Source organism: Camelina sativa, chromosome 20 (assembly GCF_030686135.1).
Source record: "Camelina sativa cultivar CO46 ecotype springtype chromosome 20, ASM3068613v1".
Classification (NCBI taxonomy): domain Eukaryota; kingdom Viridiplantae; phylum Streptophyta; class Magnoliopsida; order Brassicales; family Brassicaceae; genus Camelina; species Camelina sativa.
The window spans coordinates 31655490-31661333 of record NC_141899.1 but is presented as its reverse complement, the minus strand read 5'-3'; the positions used below and the strand labels follow the sequence as shown (position 1 = coordinate 31661333).

Sequence of the window (5844 nt, the reverse complement as noted above, 5' to 3'; positions counted from 1 at the left end):
TCTTCTTAGGCATAGATGGACGATGGAATGATGATGGTGATTTTGAAAAGAAGGCAACGCCCTCTATTTATAGGGTCTTGGCCGAAGTCTAGGCCCCAAAAGGTACCTGTCCGACAAGACTCTTCGATCGCGCACGTTCGATTGCGTACGTTCGGCCGTGCCTGTCCGGCCGTGCCTGTTCGGTCATCTCTGTCCGTACATGCCCGTTCGGTCATGCCTGTTCGGTCACCGCTCCCATGACCGCCCCGAGCTCCCCAGCTGACCCGTACATTGTCCACTACCGTCCAGCTGGCCGAGCTCGGTCGAGCTCCTTGGCAGCTGGTCGAGCTAGTGGCAGCTGACTGGCAGCTGGTCGAGCTGACGGTAACTGGCCGATAGCTGTCCGCAGCTGACTGATAGCTGTCCGCAGCTGGCCGATAGCTGTCTGCATCTGGCCGCAGCTGTCCGCAGCTGAGATAACTTGTTCATCAAGCTCGCGGAGCTCGTTAAGCTTATATTCCAGCTGGTTGAGCTAGTAGCTTAGCTACTTAAGCTCATTTAGCTATCAATTCCCTTAAAACAAATTGCCCCCCTTTAAGATTGCGGGACGCGGGCGTTACAGCCCCTGCCTTTGGTAGTGAATCCTCCACGTCCTCTTGATCCACCAGAGCGACCATTTACTCTTCCTCGACCAGAGTAGTTGGTGAAGAAAGCCAAGTGAGGTGAGACATCAACAGAAGTGATGTAGTTAGATATCCTCTCCGCATAGGTGGTCAACCGAGAAACCTCATCATCGAAGGTAGGAGGTGGGTGAAGATTAATCATTCCTTCGACTGAGACTTTCACAGGCTCATATTCTCTTCCTAACCCTTTTAACACAGCAAAAATTTTCATCTTTTCAGGAACAAGACTGCCTATGGAGGATAGTTGCGCACACACATTCTAATATCTCTAAGGTAATCACCCATGGGTCTCTCTAGTTTTTCTGCAGACTGTAGCCTACTTTGTAGCTCAAAGAGTCTAGAGGATGATACCTTGTTAAAGTGATTTGCGAGTGCTAACCACAGTTCATGAGCTGTTTTGGTGCCAGCAACTTCAGACAGGATATCTTCAGACAACGAACCGAGAAGCCAAGCACGCACAATCTGATCAGCCTTGAACCATTCACCGTAGTCTGGGTTTGGAACAGTGGTGGCCTTGGTCGTTGAGAGAGACACCGGAATCACCTCAGATGGAGCGGGAAGAGCGCCATTAACGACACCGAGTAAGTTTTACCTAGAGAGAAAGGATTCAAACTGAGCTTTCCAAGAGACGTAATTTTCTGTGTTAGGTTGAGAGTAACAAAATTTGTGATGTTTAACGCAGGAAAAGAGTAGAGATCCATGGATGGATTAACCATGGATCTACTGTGCTCTGATACCGTGAAGAAGTTATATGATCAAAACTTAAATGAAGAAGATAAGTCCATGACTTTTGTTATTATTTCTCCTTAGAGTTCTTGGTTACAATACTGTTCATATTTATACTTGGAGGATTAGGTTTAACAAGTAACCTCAGCCTCTAAACCCTTGAACCTATTGGTCAAAATAATTTCCTGATTGGAACATCTGTAATTGCTTTTGAGACATTGCTTGACAGCTTCTTCATCTAGACTCTTCTTCTCTTTGTCTTGTTTTGTAGGTAGGCTTGAGGCTTTCTTAGTGGACTCTAATTTCTTAGTGGGCTCTGGCTTCTGCTCAACGGACTTGGGCTTCCAAACCAGCTTTGGCTCACTATCGTTTTGTTTTGTCCTCTTGCTGTCGAGACCAAAAGAGAATTTTTCTGGGGTTTTCAATTCTCATTTGTCGTCTCTGTTGTTCTTCTCCGAGTGATGAACCTCAAACTCAGATCGTCTATTAAGGGACACGAGTCGAGCTGTTGAAATATTAAGTTCTCCATATTACTCAAATGAAGCTGTAATAACATAACAAACAAACACATAAAAACTTAAGTAATGTTACATCTAAGATAGGTTTCTGACAGTAAAATTAAGAACTTGGAACAAGAATGAATAACACAACACAAGAATGAGAAAAAATAAACAAGTACCTAACACAATAATGAATGTGTTAATCTCAATACACGTCAGAGTCGATGTTACACACCACATTGGTAAGATCAGTTTGCTCTGTCTCCGTCGAAACAGATAAGTCTTGCCAAATAAAACGAGCTATTCAAAGCCGCGTAAAAACAAACAAATCCCAATACTATATTCAAACCCTTTTGTTACATATTGGTACACATCCCATCTATTGAATCACGATCTGACTTACGTACGATCGAATAGAGGAATAACAAATCCACTGACCATTGTATATTATATTGGCTACAAAATAGAACCAATGGAATGCGATTCCAAAATTTTGTGGAACGGTGGAATATGTTTAAGAAACTGTCTCATCAACCATGTTCTTAGCAATCTCCTTAAGCAAAAACTTCGAGAATTTTCCAGTCGAAGTTTTAGGCAACTCATTCATAAACAAGACAGTTTTAGGAACCATATACCTAGGCATCATTTTCCTACAATACTCTATCAACTCCTTTTCCGTAGGTTTCGTACTCAACCCACTTTTCAAACTCACAAACGCACACGGCGTCTCTCCCCAAAACTCATCAGGTCTCGCCACCACCGCCACTTCACTTACCGCAGGATTCGTATACAAAACCGTTTCAACCTCAACTGTATTCACATTCTCTCCACCCGTTATGATTATATCTTTTGACCTATCCTTAATCTCTAGATAACCATCCGAATGAATCACACCAACGTCTCCGGTGTATAACCACCCGTTCTTGAGAGCTTTCTCGGTTCCGATCGGATCTTTTAAGTAACCAAGCATGATCGAGCTTCCTCTCATCACTATTTCCCCGACGGTGTCTCCGTCCCTCTCAATGCTTTCACCTGATTCAGGATCCACAACGTCGATTTCACTAAACCCTCCGACGGTTCTCACTCCTTGCCGTGTCTTCAACATGGCACGATCGCTCGCCGGTAAATGATTCCACTGTGGCTTCCACGCGCAGGAGACGATCACACCGGCTGTTTCCGTTAGTCCGTAGCCGTGACTGATCACGAAACCGATTGATTCTGCTCGGAGGATCACGGCTGCTGGAGGCGGAGAACCGGCGGTTAAGAAGTTGACGGGACGGTTAAGAAGAGGCTGCGAGTCCTGAGTCGAGGACAACATGTTGAGCACCACCGGAGCTCCACACATGTGTGTGACGCCGTGATCACGAATCAAACGGTAGACTAACGGCACGTCAACCTTGCGCAAGCAGACGTTTGTTCCTCCGACGGCGGCGATTCCCCATGGATAGGTCCAACCGTTAGCGTGAAATATCGGTACAATCCATAAGTAAACCGGGTTTTTCGGTACGGTCCAATCGATTAGAGAGTCAACCGACATAACGTAAATGCCCCTGTGGCAATGTAACACTCCCTTGGGAGCCGAAGTCGTACCGGAAGTGTAATTAAGCACAACCGGATCCCATTCGCTTTCGGGTCGGATCCATTTGAAATTCGGATCACCTCTCTGTATCAGGTCATCGTAAGTGTAACTGAATTTGTTGCGATCAGCCACGTCAGCATCTCCTCCACCTTCCTCTTCTTTATCTGCGACGAAGACGAGAACGGGCGGATCAGTCGTCATCATCGCGATCGCCTCGACGGCTAGACTGCAGAAGAAGACGTCGACGAAAAGAAGCTTAGATTCAGAGTGTGTGAGAAGAACAGAGACGGTGCGTGCGTCCAGGCGTGTGTTGATGTTGTTGAGGATTGCGCCGGACATGGGAACAGCGAACTGGAGCTCGTACATCGCCGGAGTATTGGGAGAAAGGACGGAGACGACGTCGGACTTTCCGATTCCAAGTGAAGACAGAGAGGACGCGACGCGGAGACAACGGATGTTTGTTTCCCGCCACGTGTAAACGGTGTTACTTCCGTAAACGATGGAGGTACAGTCACCGTATACGATGGCGGCTCTCTCCAAGAACCCTAACGGCGTCAACGGCGGTGAGTTAGCGGCACATGGCTTCATTTCCTTCATCTCTTCTCGAGTGGGTTATCAGAGAGTATACTTTCTAGTTTAAATTATGTACACAAAGAAAACATAATTAAAGAGTCGTTGTTAACTAGTATTATTATGTCCAAAACAGGAAAAAAAAACGTGAGTCGTGCCGCTAACTTAATTCTACCAACGACTATATAAAACGGGTATTATTTTTAGCTTTGGGATCGACAATATTAATTTATAGACGACAACTGAGAAAACGATATTAGGAGGAGTCCATGTCTCCCTCCGGGAAAGACGACAACCGAGAAAACGATATTAGGAAGAGTCCATGTGTCCCTTTCGGATAGACGACAACTGAGAAAATGATATTAGGAAGAGTCCATGTGTCCCTTTGGGATAGACGACAACTGAGAAAACGATATTAGGAGGACTCCATGTGTCCCTTCGGAAAGAGTTAATCATACAACCTCTAATTTTAATTTATAAGAGACAATTGAGACAACTATTATTCGTGGTTGTAGAGATTTTGATTATAAAAATTTGGATGTAAAGGATTTGGTTGTACAAGTTTCGCTGTAAATATTTTAATTATTAAAATTTAATCATTAGAAATAAAAATTTGAAACCTAAAATTGTTTTTTTTTATTATTATATATAATTTTTTTTGCTGAAAAAAAAGTTTATAAATATATATCTTGATAAATATTAATCCATATGTAATATAGTAACAAAACAACAAATTTTAATAATAACAAAATTGTACAAAATACAATGATGGTGACGAAAATAATATATTTGTGAAAAAAGTGGATGTCAAAAAGAAAAACATGTTAATTATTAATTTATATAAAAAATTTTGTGCAAAACATATATGTAAATTAAAAGAGAGTTTTTAATTACGATGGGGAATAATTTTTTCCTTTTTAGAAATTTATTGGCTTTACAAAGTTTTAGGCTTAAATAAAAGAAAGAGATTTAAAGAAGGAAAAAATTAAAGTGGTTGTGAAAACTTTAAACAGCTAAAAAGGTAAAATCTTGATTGACAAATAAAATGTTTTTATGACTTTTAAGTTTTAATTGCTTTTAAAACGTTAAAAATTTAAGATTTTAACTTCCCGGAAAAAGTTACAACCTCTAATTTTAAAACTAGAATTTAACCTGTTTCCAATTTTATTTCAGATACCAAAAACTAGGAAAGTGTCGTCTCCTTCCTATCTATTGCAAAATAATTTTATTTTTTTTCTGTAATTATAATTAAATCAAGAGATAAGTTGGAAAATAATATATTTTTCAAACTTCATTAGAAAAGTAGTAAATGCACTAGTTGAAACAACCACCTTCATATAGAAATATAATCAATACATAATAACCAACAAAAATCCAATTTAATCATTATAACCAATTAACAACAAATAATTTTTATTTTGCGTCAATTGAAACCGACCCCCTAAACGTCCATCCAACGTCATACCAACACAAAGACACATCTACAAGACAAGACAAATCAATCATACAATCACAAAACAAATAAACATATATCTCAACGCGTAGATAAACCATGTTTATGCACGCACCACTAAAAAAAGAAGATTTTGAACAAGAACAATAAGAACAAGCTCCACAACAACCTCCTAAAGTTGCACACGTTGAGACTTCCTTCCTCACAAACAGATCTCACCAAAACTGCCATAAAAACCTTCTCTTTTTCTCGGAGAAACACATGAATTTTTGTCTCTTCTTTTTTAAAAAAATACGAAAAAGTGATTACAAATTCTAAAAACCTCTCAGATTTTCCTTTTAAAACAAGCCTTAC

The 5844-nt window shown here is 40.9% G+C and overlaps 1 pseudogene across 1 annotated transcript; it reads right to left on the bottom strand.

Moving 5' to 3' along the window:
• Window positions 1–2205: 2205 nt before the first annotated feature.
• On the bottom strand, window positions 2206–4257 carry LOC104771691 (putative acyl-activating enzyme 6 pseudogene; annotated as a pseudogene). The gene has a single exon (XR_015593439.1). The product of XR_015593439.1 is annotated as a putative acyl-activating enzyme 6 pseudogene (transcript).
• Window positions 4258–5844: the final 1587 nt, after the last annotated feature.